Here is a 25,125-nt window from a genome sequence, read left to right as displayed (position 1 = left end):
TCATAGGTGAATAAAATTCATATGAATTTGACATTTATAATACTGAAATGCAAGTTAATACTTTCACTTCCCTTTCAGAAAAGTTATATGTGGCTCAGTTACAGAAGGACCTATTAGAAACAGATCCGGTTGATACGGAAACATTCAAAGCATCTGCTTGTCCACTTTCTGGTCTTCTCTGATTTGACTCTGCAGAATCTGATGAACACTGCATTGTTGAAATGGAACTACTCACCACTGACTTATCATATAATACTGGAGTTGAGAGGAATTCTGGTAACCCCAAAATATTCTTATTTCATAGAAAAGAATTAGGGGGCTCACAGAAATTAATTGACATGCTCAAGGTCAAAGTCAGTTGGTGACAAGGTTAAATTTAGTCTCAAACCCATGTATTTGGATTCCTAATAAGTGTGCTCATTCACTCTACCACCCTACAGGTGATGAAAGATAGACAAATGATACCTATGCCTCACCATTTCTATGTCAACACATGATTATTAGATGTATGCTACTGACTGTGAGTCATCTGAGGTTGGAAAAAATGTGTAGCAATCTAAATGTCACAGGCCTGAAAGTAATAAAAAAAAAAGCTGAATGTTAGTTACAACTGTGCTTAATGCTTATAACAGATCTGTGGTTGGTTGCAATGTATTATTAGAGCATGGTTTTTTGTTGTGACTGTGTGAACCAAGCAGCATAGGGAACGCTGAAGAGCGATCACAAAAATACCTTTCTTCCCCCACTGTCCCTCAAGCAGCAGGGATCAAATAACTGTTTCTCAGCTGTCTGTCTTTTAAACAAAAATATCTCCTTCACTCTACATGAGTCTGTGGCAAGTTGGTGTCTGCTTCCTCTTCTCTGTTCTTTTCTATTTTTTAAACTCCAACCTTGAATCACCAGGGAACACTGGGACTAGAAAGGACCTGACATGATGTTTTACAAATTTATCTTGGAGTCCTTGGTTACGTCACAGTTTGTGTTCAATAAAGGCAGGCAGTGTAGAACAGGCAGGCAGAAATGGGTCTGCGATGGGATATCTGCCACTAATATCTGCTCACTGCTCACTACTGATATCTCAGATACCAATACTAGTGCGGACACTTTTCATTTGTCCTTTGGCCCAGCTGTCCTCATGCCAACAATGTAATCCAATGAAGTTTTTCTACATTTGTTTAGGAAATCATGAAAGTCAGAAGCCATCTTTTATCCACTGGACTTCCAGCTCCTCATAGATCCTCCAATCTGTTTTCCACTCTTAGAGTGGCTACTTACCAATTGGATATGTCTCAACTCTATTTTCCCTTGGTAACTTTATGTGAAATGGGGAATAATAATAGTAATATCTCTTTTATTGTTGTGTGAAGATTTAATAAGTGATACATACAAGACATACAGAGAACACGGGATCTAACTATTGTAAAAGTCTGTTATAATTATTCTATTTCACCATGTAAATATTTCCTCATAGCTTTGTGTCTCAATTGACTGTAATAACTTTTACATTAGGGAAGAAATGATTTGTTAAGCCAGTAAACATGTGGTGTATCATGATTTATTCAACTTTTCTCTTAGTACTGGATCCAATGTTTCCAATGTTCCATATAAATACTGTTGATTACTACTCCTCGTTTCCAGTAATATAGATTACTTACAGCTTCCCCATGAGGAAGGCATATTTAATTCACCTCATGACTTCTAAATGATGAAACTAAGACTATATACACACACACACACACACAGACTCACACACACACAATATAATCACATGTAGTTGATATTAGATGAAACATTCAAACACATGATTTTGGAAACAAAAAAAAACTGATCAATTTCCTTCTTATCCAAAATGGCTATAATAACAATTAGTTTGTGCACTTAATTTTGTAAACTCTATTTATCTTAAGTGTTTATCATCTGGAGTACCTCATTCTTTAGTAACTCAGAATATTATCAGAAAGTGAGGGAGTGGAAGGAATGAGTTCTTGATCTAAAGGAGCTAAGGTTGAGTAAGAGAAGTAAGTTTAGTTATCTATTACATACTATCATGACTATATTCAATAGTAATGCATTACATATTGACAATATACAAGAATGTTTCAAATGTCTCATCATGAAACACAATGAGGTGAAATTACTTTGACAATCATCTATGCTGTATACATACATGAAATAATCATATAACTCAGTAAATGTAGTATAGTATAATTTGTCAACTGAAATAATTTAATAAAAATAAGTGTTATTATTAGTGGCTCATTACTGCAATTCCAGCTACAAAGGAAGGTGAGATCTAGAAGACTGAGGTTTGAAGTCAGACAGGGCAAGAAAGTCTGAGATATTCCATTCCTCAAGGTAACTGGAAAAATAATTCAGAGTAACTAAAGTGATATTTTTCCCTTGGACTCAAAATTCTTCCACTGAAAATTCTTGACCTATTATTAGAACCACATTGCACTATTACCAGTAGCTTCATCATACTTTGCACTAGTTTTTAAAGGATCAGGCATTCCCTGCCACCAATTCATTCCAGGCTTCCTGGACCAGCAAGACACAGAGTAGACAAGAGGAGAAATTTTAAGGATCCAAGAGGACAACTGAATCACATTCTGTCAAGAAAGTTTTTGTTTGTTTGTTTTGTTTTTAACACATTTATTAAAGTCTGATTAAGTATTCTGTTGGTCAAGGGACTGAATCCCTGTCTCATCAGTTTTGGAAGCAGTGTAAACAACTCAGATCGATGCTAATTTTAGGAAGATGGGGACAAATATTTATTTTCAAGATAGAGATGTTAACTGAGAAACTCCTCTGTATGCATTCTAACCACATGCTTTGTATTAGGTGTATTCAGGGACTGCAATAGTTCACAGAGAAGGGACTTTAGGATGCTATTGGCCACATCATAAGACTAAGCTGAGGTTATTCTCTGTTTACATGTCCTTTCTCCAAGAGGATCTATAACCATAATAATATTGGCTAAAGTTTATCCACCACATTCTATGTGCCTGACAGCATTCTAAGTACTTTTAGCTTAATTCTCACCACATCACTATTAATTTTCTTTATCTGGAAGGTAGATAATGTTATAGTTTAAGTTTCAAATATCCTCCATAGGCCCGTGTGGTAAAAGTGTGGTTGCCAGTTGATGGGTCTAGGGAAAGTGAACAGATTCGAGTGCTCTGCTCTCACTGGATGTTCATAATTTTATGGTATTATTGGGAGGTAGTGAAAATTGGGAGGTGGTCTTATTGTGTGTCACTGGGGGCACATTTAGAATGTATCGTGTCCTTTCATCTTTCCCTTTGCTTCCTGGCCACTAGGGAATGAGTACATTTGCCTTCCCATCCTATCATGACGTTTTACCTTGAACCCAAAACGAATGCAGCTTGTCTGCCATGGGTGGGACTTAAGTTGATTTGCTCTGGGTTTTTTGTTTGTTTGTTTTGGTGGTTTTTTTTTTGTCCCAGTGATGAAAAATTGACTGACTTGGTAACGTTGTTGGGTAACAGGGGCCTAGGTTTAAAGCTGGGGCCTCTACCAGCCTACCTCTCACAGCAACTTTCTCCCACTGATCCTGTCCATTTCCTTCACAAGAGGAACCTTCAGGAAACACTCCCCAACCTTGTACTCCCTGGTCAGTCTATCCCTCACTCTCTCCTTCCAGTCCTCAAAGGCCTTTCTACATGTCAGGAAGCCTTCTGAGACAGTGGGGGAAGATTTAACAGTAGCAGAAAACAAAGCATTTATTTCCCATATGGATTACAGGACTAGTAGGAATGCTCAAGGAAGAAATATTTAACAAAAAGAAAATGAAAAAGTACTCATTAATACAAATAATATACTTTTAGCGAAATTGGTATTTTAAAAGATCACTGCAACTCATGTGGTGTCTTATACACAAGAGTCAATAAATAAAAATGTATAGTGACTGAATGAAGGGGAGGATCCACTTTGGATGGTGGAATTTGAACAAAACCTTTGGAAAACCTTAAGCTGAGATGCCCTTATTGGGTTGATTTGAGATGATGTTCTCAAAAAAGATCAGCTGTTAGAATTTATAAAATGTCATGTTCTAGCTGGTAGAGTCTTCTAATAAGGATTTCCCAACAAGCCTGTCCAAACTAATGTGTTGGTCTACCAAACAACACAGTGACTGTTCTCATTTTTCGTGCTTTTCTTTTATGGTTTTTAAAAAATAATGAACATCTAACGTACCAAGAAGAGATAATCTTTCATAAATTTCAAGCTTAGAAAAGGCAGAATAGTTAATTTTCTTTCTTAACTTCTGTGGAGATTTTATTAGTTTAGTGTTAAATAAAAAAATGCACTTAAATTTCATGTTGACATGCCATTTTTATGAACTGTTAATAGGAATTACAGAGTCTCAAATAGTGAGGAAAATTAAGACTAATATTTTATTTATTATGTTCCAGTCATGTGTTGAATGCTAAGAAGAATTCAGCAGTCGCTGCAATTGTCTGTTTTGTTTTTTGGTTGTTTTTTTTTTTTTGCCAGTTGTGGGGCTTGGACTCAGGGCCTAAGCACTGTTCCTGGCTTCTTTTTGCTTAAGGCTAGCACTCTACCACTTGAGCCACAGTGAACCCAAGGCTTCATGCATGCAAGGCAAGCACTCTTGCCAGTAGGCCACATTCCCAGTTCCCAATTGTCTGTTTTGATACTCAGTAGTACTTTGTTATACAACCATACCTTAGATTTTAAAAGTTAATTTAGATTCAGTTGGGTTTTATTTGTTACGTAACAAATTGTTATGACTCTAATTATTTCAAAACAGTAAAGGTAAGGATTTATTCATCAATGAGGTGGTAATGACTTAATTGTAAACGCATGTTTTTGGCTCCTTCGCTTTAAAGACTTTTATAGAATTAGCTTATTTTGGGAACAGCTTGTGCTGTTAGCTAGAATCAAAATGTAGTTACGTGTCACTTTGCTCTGGCATTATAGAAAAATATACTGTTTTGTGCAATATATCTTACATTTCGGGAACCTCAACCAATCAGGTTTTCCTCTGGATATTGTACAATACACAGAAAAGCCTTGATGTTCTGAAAGAAGGCAATTTACCCTTTCTAAAAGAAGATAATTACATCAATTCTTTCCAAGAAACCTACTTGCTAGCCAGTGCTGTCATCTAGCCAACGATGGCTATCTCAGCACTAATTCTGTACAGATAAGCCCCTCAGTTTTTCTCTGTCCCCCACACAGTATCTAAAACCCAACAGATTTATCCAGACCCACACCAAGGGATACTTCTATCATGAGCCTTTCTTTTGTAAATTTTTTAAAATTTTATTGTGAAGGTGATGTGAGCCTTTCAAGTCAGAATGTAGCCACTGACTGCCTGTGACTCTTCACATTGTTGCTCTCTCAAGTTGTTTCTGCATGGCCGTATCATTCTCTCAAGATGACTGTAATCCCCAGAAGTCAGTGGCTCTGGAGATAAGACAATAATACATTTTATCTTTAGAATTATATATGAATTTGTGCACTTCCCTCAAACACATAATAAATGAATTGTGGCATAAACCTATGAGGCTTATAAAATTACAAAGTAAAGAAGTATGGCTGGGCAACTCACACCTGTAACCCTAACTACTTAGGAGACTGAGATCTGAGGATCATAGTTCAAAGCCAACCTGGGCAGGAAAGTCCATAAGACTCTTATCTCCAATCAACCACCAGAAAACCGGAAGTGACACTGTGGTTCAAGGGATAGAACAATAGGCTTGAGCTAAAGAGCTCAGGGACAGTGCCCAGGCCCAGAGTTCAAGCCCAATGACCCACAAAAAAAAAAAAAAAAGTATGGATGTTTTCTGGGTGGCCATGAAGAATAATTACGTTATAGGATCCTTTATACCTGTGAAGCTCACTAGAGCTCATGTGACCAGTTATCATGCCATTATGAAGCCTCATCCTTGGCTGGAGCTGCCTGTGTCTGACAGCACCATGACATCATCCTACAGAATCTACCACTCAGTCACACTGGGGATCTCCTGTCCCAGGCTGCTAATATCGGTTTGGTTTAACACCTATCTTGTGTTTGGCTGTGAAACACAACTCAAACTACTGTACTCTGTGCAATTTTAATTCTTTCCTTCTCTCAATAAGGCCACTGTGTTCTTGAGCACATGTTTCAGTTCTTTTTCTCCTCCTTAACCTGTCCAGACTGCAAGTGTGGGACAGTGCTTTAGATAATAGAGGGTCTAAATAATAGGCTATTCATAATTGCAAGTTAGATATAGATGTCATTCCAAATTTCTGGGTGTTGGTGACTCTCATATTGCTAACGATTTTTCTCTTCATGAAAATCTTTTCACCACTGAGGCAACAGTTAGAGGATTATGAGTTATCTTAGAATATTCAGCAGATAATAGTGAGACCAAACTTGGTACTCTAGTGAGTAGACCAATGTAGATTAATCTGTGTTATGATACTGTTACACATGAGTAGCCAGAAGAACTAGATTCTGTGTGTCCTAACCATCTACCTTTTTCTCAGCAAAACTGTCTCCACAATTCATTTTTAGTTAGAAAACACAGTACTCTTATGTGCAGGTAGCTGCCTTTGTCTGTATTTTCTCTTAGTGTTTACTCAGAAATCTTTTATAACTCCATCCAGCTATGTATTTAAGTGATTCAGAAATACAGTGTTCCTTATCATAGTTTGTCCTATTGGTAAGACAAATTATTTTAGCTCTCTGGCCTTATTCTCTTCTAAGAGTCATTTCTGGAATGCGCTCAGCTTGTTATAGAATAACTTACTATAAACTTCTAATATTTTAATATATAATATATTTTGAATTTGAATTTACATGCCACTTGATTGGGCAGTCTCTTCTTCACTGTCTAAAAGGAATAGATACACAATTTTTACTTACACCCTCTAAAGGGTAAATTCATATTTTGGACTCATTAAAAATGTATTAAGATAAAGAAATAAATTTGTGCTTATTAGGTTAGAGACGTTTTATCTTGGAAGCAATCAGAGTTTGGTCAAACAGTAAAACAGGAAATGTGTAATATGACAATGTTTTTCTAATGGAAATTAAAATAGACTGTTGAAAAGGCATTTAACATGTGGATTTCTGTATTTGATTGCAGTTCTAGAATCAGTAAGACATGTTGTTTCAGGCTTATTGCTTTGTCCTTGTTTTAAATGAGAATAGTATTTGTTCTGATTTTAGTTGGTGTCTGTTACGGGTCCATCCTATTTCAAAAGAATAGATCTCCTTGGTAAAAATTGTGTTGAAAAATTATCAAAATCAAGAGACAAATGAGAAAAAGACAAACCAATGCAACAGCAATACTTAAAAACTATATGGTGTAAACCAACTGCACAACACGTGGGGGGGATTGAGGAGGAGGCAAAGGAAAAATGAGGGAGGAGGCAACAAGTTGGATAAGAAATGTACACACTGCCCTATGTATGAAACTGTAACCCCTCTGTACCTCACTTTGACAATAAAGAAATGAATAAAATTAGAAAAAAAAGAATAGATCTTCTGCCATAATTCATAAGGTTCACAAGCATGTTGTGCAATGAATAAATACTGGGTAAATGTAAAAAAACAACAACAACCCGGTACTCCCACAGTCATGGTATTAAACCAGTGTATTTTCTGTTTTCAGTTAGAGAACTACAAAGATGCCAGAAAACACTTGCGCAGATAGTGCTGTTTTTCATTAGAAGGCATGTTTAGATCCTAGTTTCTGAAATATCAACTCTGTTTTGCCCTACTGCCATGAAGCACACAAGTGAAGTAGGCATGTGTTCTACCAGCACCTTATCACATTTGTTGGGCATTGAATAGTGCTCAAAGACAATAATTTTTCTTTTCCTGGGAAAGGCATAGCATTATAAAACAAAATAATTTCCACTCTCTTTTGCCGCCCTAAAATTTAACTATTGATTTTTTCTGAGTTCCATTTCTTCATGTGTTTATTGGCCACAGATTTCCTTTCTGTAGCAATTTTCCATTGATTATAACTTAACTCAGAAAGGACATTCACTTACAGAGGAATCTCAGCAATCAGAGAAAATTTCATGTTCAACTAACATGTAAACAATCACTGATTCATATCTCCAATGTAATGAAGTGTGATAGTCTGAGTGGATGTCACAAAATTCTATGTTTGGCAAGTGGCCAACATGAGAAAAAGCAAGTTACTTGCAGCCTCTAAACCTATCATGGCTTTGCAGAAGCACAGCAACATCACTCAGGTAAAGTGCCAGATCAGAGGCATCTCAGGCTGTGATGAACCAGGGCAACTAGTCAAGGATCCTCATGAAGTGGGACCATGCAGGATGGCAGGAAAAAACAGTCACCTCTTACTGTGTATTCAGGACAAATTCAGCAATCACAGACTTTAATGCCACCTGCCTTGTTATCCTACAGTGTTAGCAAATGAGAATGCTGAGCATTTGCCATATGTCAGGCAGTTACTCATCTATGTGTCATTTTCAGAGCTGGCATTCTGGACAGTTGATCTGGAACAAGATCTGCTAATGACCAGGCTACAATGACTCAAATGCCTTTCAGGTACTAGAAGGCACTTGATATCCTTCCTCTCAACGTCAGCTTTGTAACGTCAGTTTTACCTACTTAGAAACAAAGACGATTAGCTTTTGTTAGCGTGAGCTACTTGCTTATGCACACACAACAAGAAGTAATGTTGCTGGGATTTGAACCTAGATTCACAGGAAAACAAAGTGTAAGTAGAAGCTGTATGGAAGCTCTGAGGGTTGAGCCACAGTGAGCCTCATGAATAAAAGCTCATTTTCCAAAGATTCAGAGCCTACAAGACAATTTAAGTAACAACTGTTTTTTAGACTTAGCAAGCTTTCTCATTATAGAAAAAGAAGAATCAGGAAATGTGTGATTCAGCAAATTCTCTGATGAACTTTTTCCTTCCTCCTACTCCGAACCCACAGTCAAAACTCTCCTTAGACATGTCTCCTTGTTTGAAATGTTTAGCAGAAATTAATCACAGAGACATGCAATGCACAAAATATGGAAATGATAGCTGCTTAAAAGTAAAATATATGTTGTATCATCCAAATGAAGGCAGTCCAAAAATGGCATCTCAAACCACCAACATTTCCTTTACTGCCATTTGCATGTTCTTTAGTTGTGTCTACAGCATTTTCATGGGTCTGCTCATGTTCCAACTCTGGACCATGCCAAGAAGCACAGCATAAAAGGTTTCAGATGCACAGAATGTGATGGGAATCTCATTTGAAACCATATGGCTTTTCACAAATGCTCCAAATGGCCACTACTCAAAGGCATACGATTTAGAAAAAATAACCATCCCACCATTAAAAATATAAGAATCAATAAATGTTTGAGTTCCTTTTCCCCACTGGATTCAAGGGTAGGTTGTGGGGTATAAATTGCTTCTGCTCTGTGGCTGAGGTTTGGTTCAGATAACTCATCTTTATTCATTTCCTTTCAGTTGTGACGAGCCATATTGAGTGCAGCTGTAGGCAAGACAGGAGAAGGGGCTCTTTTCTTTTCCTCTTTCCAGTCACTGACAAATAGCCATTACAAAGAATCTGTTTGGGTTTAGCGCCATGCTGGGCACCCAAAAAATAATAGAACATAGAAGAAATACAAAAAAAATTTTAAAAAAAAGAAACCAAAATAAAACAGTTTAAGCTGACTCCTACAGAGTGATTTAAAAAAATCACCTGGCCACATGTTTGAGGAGAAAAACTTTAGAATGATTTAATGTAAAGTCAGATAGAGCCAGCCTGTAGGGATAATACTTCATATTAATTAAAAAAATAAATCAACCAACCAAACTTTAAAGGCAATGAGAAATACTAGTAGAAAGCAGGCATTAATGAGAGGCTAGTGGCCAATTGCAGTAAGAGTCATATAGAAAGTTAGAAGGTGATAAATGAGTGCTGATAAGCTAAGCCTTCATATGTAAGCACAGCAAAATGACTACTGGAACACACTTGCTCAAAGTAGAGGAACATAAATAATTTACACTAGTTACTGAGTTTTTACATCCGAAAATACCCTTCCAGCTTTACCTACCAAATGAATTAGAAATCAAACTCAGCTTCATTTTGTTTTTCATATTCTGTACAAGTGGTGAATATTATTTTTGGATAAAGCTTGGCCTGAGCTAGGAAGTAAATGCCTTTGACATTTTATTTAAAATGATTTCATTTGTTTTAATATATAAACCCAACAGAAATCTTGTTTATAGAACATTCTACTTTATTTCAATGACACAAAAATGGCTTCAGTTTCAAAGGAGAGATTTGGCAAGCGATTACTGCATGAAATGTTGCAGCCTTGTTTATTTTACAGCATTTTTGTTCGTGTGTGTTTAATTGTTACATGAACCAAATGCTTAGGCAACTGTTCTGAGGATGATAATGAATGAGAAACAAAGATCAGTTGCAGGGCAGGGGATGGAGCACCAACTGCTTCACAAGTTTTCTTAAAATATAACTTGCAGAGTAAAAGGAGTTCCTAAGTTGTGTTTGAAAACAACTGAGGAGACATAATGGCAAAAAAATAGTAAGGAAGTCTTAAGAAAAGCAACAAAAGGGTCATCATGTAAAGGACAAAGAAATTTCAAACTGTACTTTTAATTTACAAATTGGAATTTGCACTTGTCCTTACTTCCTCTTTTGCTGAACACCCTCATCTTTGTGACATTATCCTTGACATTTTACCCATGTGGTTCCCAAATCTGTGAACTGTATTTCTCCATCCACCTCTGCAACAATAACTTCTCAGTGTTTTTTTTTTTCCATTGTCAAAGTGATGTACAGAGTGGTTACAGTTTCATACATTAGGCATTGGATACATTTCTTGTATTGTTTGTTACCTCCTCCCTCATTCCCCCTCCCCCTTTCCCTCTCCCCCATGAGTTGTTCAGTTGGTTTACACCAAATGGTTTTGCAAGTATTGCTTTGGGAGTCATTTGTCTTTTTATCCTTTGTCTCTCGATTTTGATATTCCCTTTCACTTCCCAAGTTCTAATACCAGTATATAAAATATCCAGGGTACTCAGATAAGATACAGTGATAGCACAAGGACAACCACAGGCAGGAATACAAGAGGATCATCAACAATAGAAGCTATGGTTTCACATAGCATATTGAAAATAATTACAACAGTGATATAACAGTCGTTTCCATAACATGGAGTTCATTTCACTTAGCATTATCTTATGCATTCATAAGGGCATAGCTATTAGGCTCTTGTGATCCTCTGCTGTGCCTAAACCTGTGCTAATTATTCCCTATGAGGGAGACCACAGAGTCCATGTTTCTCAGTGTTTTTTGATTGCTGTCTACTTTCCCACTACTTCCTAGCTCCTGTATCTTCCAGGAGTTTACAATCCTAAGCCATGGGCTTATAACTCATTCTTCTTGGGAGACCATGCTCTTACTTGTCAACAGGTCACTTCCTATCATTACACAATCCTCAGTCTCAACTCTGTAACTTACAGGGCCCAGTTTGTATCTATCTCCCGCTGTGTCTACTTCAGCATGGTTAAAGCTGGGAGCTATCACTGAAAGAGCCACTCATGCCTAAAATTTTTGACTTTTTTTTACTTCTCTTTTCTTCGGTTAACACAGACAGTTAAACATTGAATCCTCCTGATTCATCATAGACATCTATCTCTCTCTGTACTTTTCTTCACATTGACTTAACTGAGGTTCCTGACACTTCAAATTTAAATTATTGCCCTGACAATACTAACAAGGAGCTCATTGACATTAGGTTTTATTTATTAAGTATGGTTCTAACTGCTTTACAAGAGTTATCTCATTACAGAGGAAAATAAAGCAACAAGAGAAGACTAGATTGACATTACCAATCAAGAGGACCCAGGATTTGAACCCAATCCAACTGAGTTCTTCAGAGTTAATCTGAAGCCACATAGCCCACTACATCATTTTAGTTTTCCAAAATAGTGGTTTTAAGTGTGGCAGGTAACATGTATCAGTGATCTTACTTTTCCATACTTGATGGCTCAAAATTTATCAAGTGAAGTTTTTTGGACACTTACATTAAGGAAATACTTAGCAATATATGGGAAAATGTATATACAGGAATCCTGTGCAACATGAATAATAATAGCTTAAGCTCAGAAACGACTAAGCTAGTTAAAGAAAACTATGGCATGTTCAATGTCATTAAGAACGACATTGCAGAAGAATATATGATGGTACGAAAAAATGCTCAAGACTGACTAAATGGAAAAAAAGTTTACAAAAATGCATACAAAAATTGTTAGAAGTATGAATCCAAGTTTGTGTCAAGAGAAAAAGAAAGGCAAAATTCAAAATAAAACTAGCTTCAAATCTGAAAAGATTATGTACCATAGTGTTAACTAAAACTATTTCTCAAGACGCGGGACTCAGTGAAATTTATTTTCATGCTTCTGTATCATATGCTAAACATATGATACATTAAAACCAGAACCCTGTGCTAAGAAGAATGTAAGTTAAGATTTGCTACGAAGAATGTAAGTTAAGATTGTATTCAGTGTTGGGAATCACATTTGTTACATAGTATCATTTCCCTGATTGAGGACACAATTTTTATTGTATCTTGCATGATGCTGATTATTTCTGTAACTAGAATTGGAATTCCTATCTCTAGGGCTTCTTGTTGGCTCTTTTATATACACACTTGTGTATATATGTTTTCTTGGTTATTCTTTCCCAACATCTGCATCTTTCCAGGAGAATCTCTGGCTCCAGCCAGACTGGGTAGCTCACCTCTGGCTTACTTTCCCTAGGCCCTATTAGCTCAGCAATAGGTTGAGGCATATTAAAAGTCTTACTCTAGTCTCATCTCTCACTGGTACAGATGGATAAATAACTTCCTGGGATTCCTAGAACAAAACTTGGATATATTTATAAACTGTTATCTCCGTGTAATTTTGGTAAATGTGGAAAATGGTACTTGAGCTACAGGTAGCACAGTTATTACAGAGGTTGTCATTACCAAAGACAAATTTATGAGCTGTCATTTAGTATTCATATGTTGGCCTAGCAACTATTCTTTGTCTCCTGCATCACACTGTTCACACTTGGGCTGTAATGCTTCCTGCCTATACTAAATTGATACACTTACACGTATACCCCTGTTGCTCAATGGTCACTTTCTTAAGCACAATAATGATATACAATTAACCATAATAGCTAGAGCACATAGCACACAGCAGCTACTCAATAAACATTAGATGCATTACTTGCAGGTTACAAGAAATAAGTGAATCTGTATGTAGAAAAAGTTGTATAAAGAAAACCATGGAAACAACTTTTACATGACTCATGTGTGAGGTTCCACAGTACCAGAAATGACTAATGGTATGAAATAAAAGGATGTTAAAGCTACAGAATATGTTCTTTATCCACTTAAGTGGCTAGCCACGTGGCATACAAGTAAGCATGGAATTTCTACCCATCATATTCATTTCTTCCAAGACTGTGATTTTGTAAAAAATGTAGGTGAAGGGGAAGAAGAAACTAAGTTTTATGTAATTCCCAAACAGTAATGGTAATTGATATATCATCCCCTACCCCTCTAAGTTACTCCACAGACAGCTATGGAGACCAAAAGATCCTACTATGATTTATAACACATAACACTGTATGCATAAGAGATCTACATGGGAGCTATAATTTTTTGTTGGGGCTTTGGAAAAGATGTAACCACATGAGGAAAGTATGACTTGTCTACATAGCCAACAAAGCCCACTGGTTGCAATTACAAACACCATAATCCCAAACACATAGGTTTGGTTTTATATAATACAAGGGTGTAACCCCAAGTAAGTCTGAATACTGTAAGGACCACTTCATCTGATGGTGGTTCTGGTTTTCATTTCTTTAGGGTATTTCACTTTTCTCTTTCGAGCCTGTAGGCCACAATATTACATCATATGTACACAAAACAGACTTTCAGCCATCCTAGCAACATGTTATTTAGCTGACAATAGGTTCTTTCATCTATGTAGGTACCAACCTGAATCAACACGATGAATGTGCAGAAAAAAGAAACAGTTTTCCTCTTGCAATATGCAATAATGAAAAAAGTAAAAGGCCTTTTGGGATTAAACGCAGAACTTCAAGAGGAAAGTAATCCTAAACTTGCTTTTATTTAGATTTCAGCAGGAATATAGTAAAAACTATAAAATACTTTACAAAATACTATTGTAAAGAAATAGCCAGGAATTGGTGGTTCACACCTACAATCCTAGCTACTCAGGTGGTTCAGATCTTAGGATCATGGTTCACAGCTTTCCCAGGCAGGAAAGTCCGTAAGACTGTTATCTACAACAAATGACCCACCAAAATCCAGAAGTGAAGCTCTGGCACAGGCGGTAGAGCCCTAGCCTTAAGCAAGAGAAGCTCGGGTATTGTGCTCAGGCTCTAAATTCAAGCCCCAGGACAATATAAAAATCAGAGAAATAAAATCAGGGAATGAAAAAGAGTTTTAAGTAAAACCTTATTATATCTTTAGAGTTAGAAAAATTCATTCTGTTTGTGTGTGTGTGAGTGCTGGTACTGGGGCTTGAACAAAGGGCTTGGATGCTGTCCATTATTTTTTGCTTCATGGTAGAGCTCTACACTCAAGCTCCACTTCTGACTTTTTTTGGTGGCTAATTGGGATTAAAGAGTCTCAAATACTTTTCTTCCCTCAGTCTGTACATCTCAGCCTCCTAAGTAGTATGACTACAGGTGTGAGCCACTGACCACTCCCATAATTGTATATGCCAATCTCATTCTCTCAGGCTTTTAATGTCTAGATTTGAATAACAACAAGCTGATTTTAATAGGGCTATTCTGTATCAGGTAAATGATTGTATCTTGAAGGTGTTTTGGGTTTACTAGGTTTACTGTTAGCAAATCAGAGATCACCTTTGAAACTGACACTTTTAATTCTGTCCCAAATTATGAGGTGGCCTGAAATAGGATGAAGACATGCTTGGGAAAGAGCAGGAGCATGACACTGCAATAGAGGCACACATGCTGGTCCCCGCATGGGAACTTTAGCTTATGAATAAATAATGTCTGTTTCATGGGCCATGCCATCCTTGGAATCCTCTGGGCATCACATAGGATATGCCAATAATGACTTCTGTGCCTTCTTAGTAGAGAGTTCTTCACATTAACGTGATAAAATACTTATTCATAAGTGAGACAAATAAGCTGGAAATAGGAATCTTGTGTTAAATATGGTAATATCTTCTGTTAAATGCATTTGAATAAAAATTTAAGTTCTAATATTCATTCAAAACTCATAGCTACATTATCTTTAAGTATGCACAGAATCTAAAAGAGGGCTAACCGAGGTCCTTTAGGGGCTCACTTGGAGTTAGCATATTAACAGTAATTCTAACATGCTTACAAACTGTTTTCTTAGCCCTTTGAGTTTCTTTTTAGAACATTTATAGGCTTAGAAACTGCTTTTGATAAATGAAAGCAAAGGTCAAGTTCACCAGGTCTTCTGACTTATCAACCATCATTATACACTGAAGTGAAATATCTAAAGTGGTATGAATTTAATAATAGATATGTAATATGTTTGTTAATACACAAATATTTATTGTAATATTAATAGAGGAACATATAGTTATTAATATACTGATATATGGACATTAATACATTATAAATTAACATCGAATGTATTAATATGTAATATTTTAATATATATACACATGTAGGAACATATCTAGTATACTAGCTGGTTTTTATAATTTTTTGAGTTTTGTAATTCTTTTAGATCAGTATGAAAAAAAAATCACATAGAAGGACACCAAAAGTAAGTAGATTAGCCCACCACTAGTGGGTCACATTTATAATCTTAGCTACTCAGGAAGTTCAGTTCAGAAGACTGTCATTTGAAGTCAGCAGGAGAAAAGTCCAAGACTCCATCTTCAAAATAACCAGCAAAAAAGTAGGCTGGAGGCATGGCTCAAGTGATAGAGTAACAGCTGAGCAAACAAGAGGTCCTGAATTAAAGTCCTAGTATTGCCAAAAAAGTCAATAGATTGACTGATTAGGTTTTATTAATCAGATATTTAGTTGGTGTAATAAAAATTAATTAAAGGAGATGTGGAAAGGAGAATTGAATAAAATGCTTTAAACACAGGAATATTCCCTTGTAAACTGTCAGTAAGTAAGAGGTATCACTCCTTGTTTGGTATTAAAAGGGTTAAGTGCACCACTAATGTCACTGCCACTTCTTCCCAACCACAGGATGTTGTAATTTTTTGGATTTATGAATTGGTCAGGCTAGTCGGCATCTTGAACACAACAGACTCTGTCTGGATCTATCCTTACCTGCTGGGAAGAGACAATTCCCCTCACACTTGGAACCCTGAAGCCCTTTAAGCTGCTTGCTCTGTAGACGTGGCAGCTGGGCCCTACACAATTCTTCATCTCCTGCCACCAGGCCTCACTAAATAAAAACTATGGTGCCTTGTTAGCCAACAACTGAGCGTGAAATCGCTACATTGCAATCCCCTACTTTCTGAGTCAATCAATTTTTTTCCCCATTATAGATCTGGATGCATAGGGTCCATGAAGAGAGAGGGAAAATGGAGTGGAAGAAAATGAATGTATCAGGGCAACCGTAACACATCCATATGGCATATTTCATTCCATACAGTGAAATTAGTTGCTGCATTCATACAAATCAGTTACGAGTCAGCTCATAAAACCAAGACGTGTGCTTTTAATGTTATCATCAGGCTTTGAAGGTTCACGAGATACACAGTGGAGACAACTGCAGAGACAGATATGTGGCCAAGAACAAGCTTCTGACAACCTAAAATTGCTAACAGATTAGAGTGTGCTTGACAAGGCACTGAGATTGTAACATGTGTTCTTTTTACGGAGTATTAACATTTTATGCATTAGCTAACAGTGAGAGGAAGAGAGATTGAACTGCTAAAAACTATTAGAATGTCATTTGCACTCCATAAGCAGTTTACCGCCATGCTCAGCATCTGCTTGTGTGTGTGTGTGTGTGTGTGTGTGTGTGTGTGTGTGCCTGTGCCAGAGGATAGGGAAGGCAAGAAAGGGGTAGAACAAGAATTACTAGCCTTTCATATGTGCTGAAAGTGGTATTTTCAACTTGAAGAGGTTTCCAATATGGACAGTATGTTCCTAAAAGGGTTTCAGAAGAGGGAAGAAATATTTTGAAATAAAGATGTCAACTTTTCTTCCTACCTAAATAATATTTCCTATCTGTGGTCAAAATTTCCCTTTTTTTTTTCAGACTATCGACTCAGTATCTGGGAATAATCCTTTTGCCTATATCCTCAGAATAGGACTTTTTCACAAAGGATAAAGTTGGTATGGGAAAAAATTAAGAGTGCACATATTATTGCTAAAAATGAGCTATGAGCTGGGTGCCAGTGACTCACACCTGTAATCCTAGTTACTCAGGAGGTTGAGATATGAGATTACAGGTTGAAAGAAGCCCAGGGAGGAAAGTCTGTGAGACTTTTATCACCAATTAGCCATCAAAAAACCAGAAATGCAGCTGTAGCTCAAGTGATTAGGTGCTAGCCTTGAGCAAAAACAGCTTAGGGACACCCAGCCTTGAGTCCAAGCCTCAGGGTTGCATGGCTGTTGGTCCATCTAGAGGGCTCTAAAAGCACTAGATCTGGAATGCGTGACAGTCCACCTCATTATAACTTTTGACATTTGAGGCATTGTATTTCTATATAATATTTCAGCAATTGTCAGTCTGCAGCCGTTCTCCATCTTTACTTTCTCCTTATAGGTAGTATCTATATCTTGTCTTTAGTGATATCTGGTAATTAATGAAAAGTTAATGAATATGTGTTGACTTGACAGATGTGAAGGAAAATTTTAAAAAAATAATGTAATACTTTTAGGAAGGCAAGCCACAAACAGCTTAATTTATTTATATCACTGTGTAAGAATTGTTTTCCTCCCAGTGGTAAAATACCTAACTAAGCAAGCCACATAAGGAAGGAATGAAATCATTTTGTTCACAGTTTCAGAGATTTTAGTCCATCATGGTGGGGAGCTTGACAGAATGAAGCAGCTCACATCATGGTGGTTAGGATGCAGAGAAAGAGAATGAGAACAGGGACCAGATGTAACCTTCAAAGGTCCACTCCCAGTGACCTACTTCCAAGAACTAGTTCCTACTTCCTAAAGTTCCCATCACCTCTCAAAATAGTAATGCTAGCTGAGGATCAAAAATATGTTCAGTATATGACCTGTGGGAAACATTTCATATTCAAAACACAATCCCCTCTCTAAAGCACTCCCAAGAGACTCATACGGGTGCATGACCACAGTTCTAATTAGCCTAACCAGACTATAAGAATGCAATATTCTGAAATAAAGCACTACAGATTACTTGAATTTGTAGCCTATACATCTACTAAACAGCTGATTTACAGGACTACTGTACTTTTTTCCCTAAGGTATTAATGCTAACTTTACTCTTCCTAGAACCCTATGAATTTTATATCAAAGAAACTACCATTGTGGTCTTATAAAGGGGACAGAAAATGGATGATGAATAAATGAGAAAAATGTAGTTAAATAGATTTGCAATTGCCTATTAAAATTATTTGCAAATTTCCTATTTTTATCTCATACAATACAGAGTAATCATTTGTGCTACCCAGCCAGAAACAACTATTGATTATACATGTCCAGGTTTGCACACACATATCTGTGTGTGGAAGATTGCATATGGACATATGAACTTTAGCCCTAGGTCTTTGTTTACTCCATTACTAAGTCCCTGCTGGTTTTAATATTAAGTATGCCAATTTTATTTTTTGGACATTTTAGTGTATTTAATCATGACATTTTCACTTTTCCTCTTCTACTTCTACATCCTAAATTGCCACCCATCAATTTTATGACCTTTTTCTTTTGTAAGTCTAAATTCAGCACATAAGAGAAAACATGCAGTATTTGTCTCTCCCAGTCTGTTCTACTTCACTTCACAAGATGATCTCTACTTGTATACATTCTTCTGCAAATGGCATAATTTCATTTTTATTGCTGAATAAAAGTCCACTGTGTATATATACCATATTTTCTTTATCTGTTGATAGACACTGCATCTGATTCTACAACTTGACTGCTGTGAATAATGCCTCAGTATACATGGCAATGCAGGTATCTCTACTGCATAGTGACAGATTCCTTCAGCTCTATACCAAGAGTGGTATCACTGGATCATAAAGTAGTTCTATTTTCAGTTCTTGAGACATTTCCACAATGGTTGGAACAATTTATATTCCCCAAAACAGTGTATAAAATTAAGTATAATTAGAAACATAGATTAGAAGAATAAAAGGTATGAAGTATCATGATATAAAAAGGGGTCATTTCAAATTGGGCTGTAACTCTGGAATATTTATATGCCTATCCAAAGGTGTGTAAATTTTTAGTGGGACAAATTCATTGAGTTTGGATCTTGAGACTCCCTTCAAATACAAAACTTTGGCATATACATAAAGCATAAAGTAATTATGGCATATACAAACACAACCTGGGGGAGATATGGTAACATGGTTTATACAGACAGAGGGCATGTCTCACCCATCATTCTAAGTTATCTGAAAAGGCAAACAAGCAGGGCACATGAGGTAAATTTTCAAACCCTTTGGACAGGGTTTTGCATAAAAACGGTTTCTGAAAACAGTTAACATGAGATTAAGGAAGAATTTTCTCATGAAAAAAGGGATATAATAAGTAGATCTCTGTTTTTCCACTGGAGAAGTTTCTAAAGTATCTAGTAATTGGCATTAGGTAGGTTTTCTGTTCAATGTAAAAACTACCTTAGAAATAGTACAGGCATGCATATATACACAAAATCTACAGAAGCTATCTGTCTCTTTCTGGTAATACAATAGCAAAGACCATGGAATTGTGCGTAAGAGAGAGGGGTGGGAAGGTTGATGGAGATGGGTCTCTTGGGAACTCATCAAAATGATGCACTTACATTTGCACCAAACTGGTTTGTCTTGTCTGCAACCACTTGTACAAGTTTGACTACTATATCCTGAATAGGACATGACTGACAAATAGCAATGATAAGCAGGGGGAAAAAAGTGTGTGTGTGTGTGTGTGTGTGTGTGTGTGTGTGTGTGTATGTGTGTGTGTATGTAAGTAAGTAGGGGGAAGGAGGGAGAGAGGAAGAAAGGAGTATAGGAGTGACAGAAGAAGGAAGAGAGATAAAAGAAAAATGGAGGGGCTGGAAATATGGCTTAGAGGTAGAGTGCTTGCCTAGCATGCATAAATCCCTAGGTTCGATTCCTCAGTACCACATAAAGGGAAAAGCCAGAAGTGGTGCAGTGGCTCAAGTGATAGAGTGCTAGACTTGAGCACAAAGAAGCTTAGGGACAGAGCTCAGGCCCTCAGTTCAATCCCCAGGACCAGGCCCCCCTCCCCCGCCCCCCCAAAAATGGAGGCAGACAGAAGGAGACAGAAAATGGAGGCAGTTCAGCAGAAGTTACGAGGAAACCAGTGGAAAAGTTTATAAAGCCACAAAGAACATGAAGAGGGTATTATGATAGAAGAGTAAAGCTGGTAGAGCCCTCTGAAATGGAAAAGGCTTTTTGAGCACAGGATAGGAAGGACATAGATGTACACAACAGGTGACTGCTTCAGAGTCAGCATGCAAAATGAAATTCAAACAAGCTTAAGGAGTTTGAGAAATTCAGGGTGGCTGGACCCTTAACTGGCTAATGAAGCAAACAGGGAGCTGCTAGCTGTAGCCTCACCATTTGAAATTATTTTCAAGTCAGCCAGGGTTGAAGTCCAGCCCTCAGTGAGCATCCTCACGGACAGGGGCTGACATATGTCTAGCCTGGCAAGCCACAACTCCTGTTCCTCTCCACTACTGCAGAAAATTGAGCATGATTATGAATGTTGCATTAGCCATTACTGTTGTCAACACTAATGACCTCATTTGGGGAAAGAAGGGTGGAGGGAAGAAGGTTGGAGCCAAACAACAGCCTTGTCTATAGATGTAAAAGATCCTTATTTAAAAAAAAAATTGAGGTAATTAAAAAAATGTTGGTGACTTTAAAGACTAGCTCTCGTATATGCAGTGCAGCATAGAACAGCTTGCAGGCTGCAGATCAATAAATTCTAGTTAACTTTCAAGTCATGTCAGCATGCAGCCTTCGCTGGTTTATTAATTTAAATTTCAGTCTTCCAAAAAAGGTGTGTCTAAAAAAGGTGCTGTGTGGATCGGGGTGAGATTGTTCAATCTGAACAGGTTTTCATGAGCACATGGGTTACCAGCATCAACAGGAAATCCTAAAACACAGAAGGGAAAAGGTCACCCCTCCCTTATTTTTTCAGTTAGTATTTTCTTTAGGAGTCCTAACCCATCTTTCTGTGTGTGATTACATGCTATCTGGGTAGCAAACACCTGCCACATCTTTCTCCCACATAAGCTTCAGAAATTAGTTGTGTTAGCATAAAAAGGTGATAATGAAAGGCAAGATGCCATGTGCGTTGGTGCTTAAGCCTTTAGGAAGGAGCAATTTCCTTTCTTTTTCATTCTTCCAATGTCTCCAACACCTCTCTAATTATTAGGCTATAACTAGAAAGTCCAATGGTAAGAAATGAAATGCTTGAAACAGCCCAGCTATTATTTACCTTGTTTGGTCTTAATCTCTTTTCTAAAAGCTGTCTTGCAGTAGATCACTCCTTTTTGTGAACAAGAAATCAGGATGTTTTTGAATTCCTGTTCTGAAATGGTTAATCTTTTAAGGAATACAAAGTAAGTTGACTATTTGACTGTTTCTACTAAAAATTGCTATGATTATATGAACATGGCTCAAACAATTCATCCTCAAACCAAATGACTTCTGTTATCTACTCATTTCTCCTGTACCTGAGATAAACGAGGGACAGCTGCCAGGGTCTTTTAAAATTGGTTGGAGATCTGTAGTTGTATTTTGCAGTTCCTCTCACATTTTGTCCTGACAAAAATAGTTATAGAACGCTAATACCACCCAAACATGGCCCACAGTGATGGAATTTTCAGTTCTTTTTTTTTTTTAAATGCTTATGTAGAGATCTCAGGTGTTTTGAGAGCAATATGAATTCATGAAATTTATAGGCACATTATCATTTTATTAATAACCAACTGTGATATATATATAATATATATATATATATATATATTTGAAGAAACAATGACACTTGTCTCACATTTTCATGTTAAGGAATTTAGATTAAAGATGATTCACATGCTTTATTTCTAAACAAATTCAGTTTTAATCGCGGTTTCTGGGGCTTCTGAATAACAGTGAAATTGTATTTAAATAAGGCCCTAAGGGTGTTCAGGTTATAGATTAATTAACTCAATTTAGACAGAGTTTTGGGGGCACTCTAGCTCTTGAATCTCTAATTTTATCTCCAGAGGTAGCCAAAGTTCCTCTAGACATTAGGAACTAGATAATTGAGTAGGGTTTACACTGATTATGAGTAAAGCATCTAAACTAAAGCTGGCTTGTCCGAAATGAGAATAAAAAGGCTAGTGATTAGTATAAGGAGATGCAACATCCTATTTTATAAATGCTGCTCTAGCACTTCTCAGTGGTGGGACACTGGGAACTTAAAGAAACAGCTCATGTCTCAGTCTTTTGTTCTGCAGAATGGGGAAAGGTACTTTGCCCTGAGGTTGCTATGAGGAGGACCACATGAGATAAGGCATGCAAAGTACTGTACATGGCTTCTAGCATGCAGCAAGCACTCAATGAGTGAGATGACAAGGGCAGCGGATATGGCTCAGTGGCAGAATGCTTGCCTAGTATGCATAAGGTCTTGGGTTTGATCCTTAGCACCATACAATGAAAGGAGATGATATCACTATTTCTATCATCATCATCATCATCAATCATATTGTGCTTTATGGCATTACAGAATCCTCTAAAGATAAAAAAACAAAAACATTTAGGAGAAACCTGGTTTCTGGTCACATTATTTTCCTGCCTTCTGCCCCAACTCACATAACCCTCCTGTTGAAGCTATCACATTTCCTCTACACCTGCAAACACATTGTGGACAGTTCATGTTTTCTGGGCATGATATCCTTTATTGAAACCTGCTCCAGACTATTTAATTTATTACCTCTTTTTCAGTCTCTACCTCAGAAGCCATCTTCTCTGTAATCCTAGACTCTAAGACATCTGTTTTTGCTCTGTTTTCATTGCTTTTTAGTTATGTATTTGTATAGTAGTATTTTTTACAATGACCTTTGAGTAGATGGTGTTAGCTATCTGCATTTATGTCATCTGCCACAATTAAACTGCTGGACAACAGTGACTGGTCCAATATATCTTTGTACCTAACACAAAATGTCTTTATGTGATTGATTGGCATTTAATACATGTTTGATGATTGTCTTCTGATTTTCATTCATTTAGGCCATTTATTTCCATGAAGATCTTTCTTCTTTGGAAACCTGTTATATACACTTTGCTTCTAGTTTTCCAGCAACTATATACAAACATTTCACTGTGCCATATTCTTTGAAATGGAAACATTTGCCTCAAAGAAGCTTATGGTCCCTGTCAGAAAGGAAGGTGGCACATATAATAATAAACCTGTTCAACTGTCCCCAAATTAGAGAATATTCTAAGATAGGTGCTTAATAAGGCTAAGAAGGTAACTGAAGTGGGTGAAGTGGGTTAGATAATTTTTATAAAGAAATATGTTCTTGTCTATTCTTCCAACAAAAGATTTCTTTGGACTGTTTGTTACATTTGACATTTAAGACAGAGACATGGTTACAAGAAATGTTTTACTTTTCTTTTCCTCCACTACAAGATAAACAATAGCAAAAAGGCGAAGGTCTTAGTGGCAGGGAGACAAGAAGGAGTGCCACGGTCTTCGGCAACTTCAATCACAACCTTTCCAGGGAAGGCAGTCACGACTCAGCCCTAGCTGGTCACTGCTGTTAGAGAATGCTCTGAGTAGCTCAAATTTGCTTTCCCTTTTCCTTCCTTCCTTCCTTCCTTCCTTCCTTCCTTCCTTCCTTCCTTCCTTCCTTCCTTCCTTCCTTCCTTCCTTCCTTCCCTTCCTCCTTACCTTTCCTTCCTTCATTCCTCCCTCCTTCTTTTCTTTCCTTCCTTTCTTCATCCCTCTCACCCTCCCTTCTTTCTTTTGTTCATTCGTTCTTTCTTTCTTTCTCTCTTTCTTTCTTTCTGACTTGAGATACAGAAAAATACATATTTTACATAAAACCTACATAGTTCTGCAAGTTGATCTTTACTTTAAAGATTAAAAAAAACTCTTTTTTAGGAAAATGCTAGGTGTTTTGTGCAGGATCTGTTAAAGGCTTCCAGGTTATACCTGTAAATGTTCTTAAAATAAGAGACAGATCACAATTACAGGCTAGCATGCACTGGCTTGTGAAGGGAAAATTGGGAAGTGGGATGCACTTCTAACTCTTTCCTTTTGTTTGACCTTACTACCTCCTTGCTGTTTTGTTTACCATTATCCATAACTCAGTGACAGTGACCCAGATTCTGAATTTGGACATTTATCCCATCAGAGTTCTATCATGCTGGAGGGATCACTTCCATTTCACATCTCCAAACTTGGCTGCTTCCTTACTGCTCACTTCTGAATGCTCTGAGGAAACCAATGAAGGTGCTATCTGGCCAATTTGGCAGCTTTAATTCTCTGTCTATCCCTTCCCATTTCCACCACATAACAGAGTTGCATTCATGGCATTGAAGACTGCTTTGGAATACAGTCTTTCTCAAGTATTTGTTCCACTTACTCCTTTCTCTGATTTGCTAAAGTAAATTCTTGCCATTGCCTGTTTGTCACATGTTCAGTCTCATATCTGTGCTTTTTGTTGATTAAAAAAAATCTCTTGCATATCTTTTCCCATTTGCCAGCAATTCTTTCCCTTCATTTCATTTAAAATGCATGGGATCCAAGTCCTGATCTCTTCCTCCTCTAGTTATAATTTTGTACCATTTGTAACAAGCAATGTGTTGCATTGTAAAGCTGTTTTTTTTCTTTCCATCTTAGACAAAGAAAATCAGCATGCAGGAGAAAATACCCTAACATTTTACTGCCCCCCCC

The 25,125-nt window shown here is 37.1% G+C and overlaps 1 protein-coding gene and 1 long non-coding RNA gene across 5 annotated transcripts in view; one reads left to right on the top strand and one right to left on the bottom strand.

Moving 5' to 3' along the window:
• The window catches only part of Cdk14 (cyclin dependent kinase 14), a 511,316-nt gene that overhangs the window by 28,727 nt on the left and 457,464 nt on the right, over window positions 1-25,125 (bottom strand). Inside the window, exon 15 of one of the 4 annotated variants that reach the window (XM_048339985.1) lies at window positions 4,827-5,451. The exons of the other annotated variants lie outside the window; for them this stretch is intronic. The gene's annotated coding sequence lies outside the window, so the exon portion shown is untranslated. Of the gene's footprint in view, window positions 1-4,826; window positions 5,452-25,125 lie in introns of those variants that run through there. 4 annotated transcript variants of the gene reach the window in all.
• On the top strand, window positions 19,470-20,111 carry LOC125346989. Its single transcript, XR_007210083.1, has 2 exons — window positions 19,470-19,910; window positions 19,954-20,111. It is a non-coding gene; the product is annotated as an uncharacterized LOC125346989 (long non-coding RNA).

The sequence above is a fragment of the Perognathus longimembris genome, chromosome 2 (genome assembly GCF_023159225.1).
Source record: "Perognathus longimembris pacificus isolate PPM17 chromosome 2, ASM2315922v1, whole genome shotgun sequence".
Lineage (NCBI taxonomy): Eukaryota > Metazoa > Chordata > Mammalia > Rodentia > Heteromyidae > Perognathus > Perognathus longimembris.
This window is presented reverse-complemented; position numbering and strand designations above follow the sequence as displayed.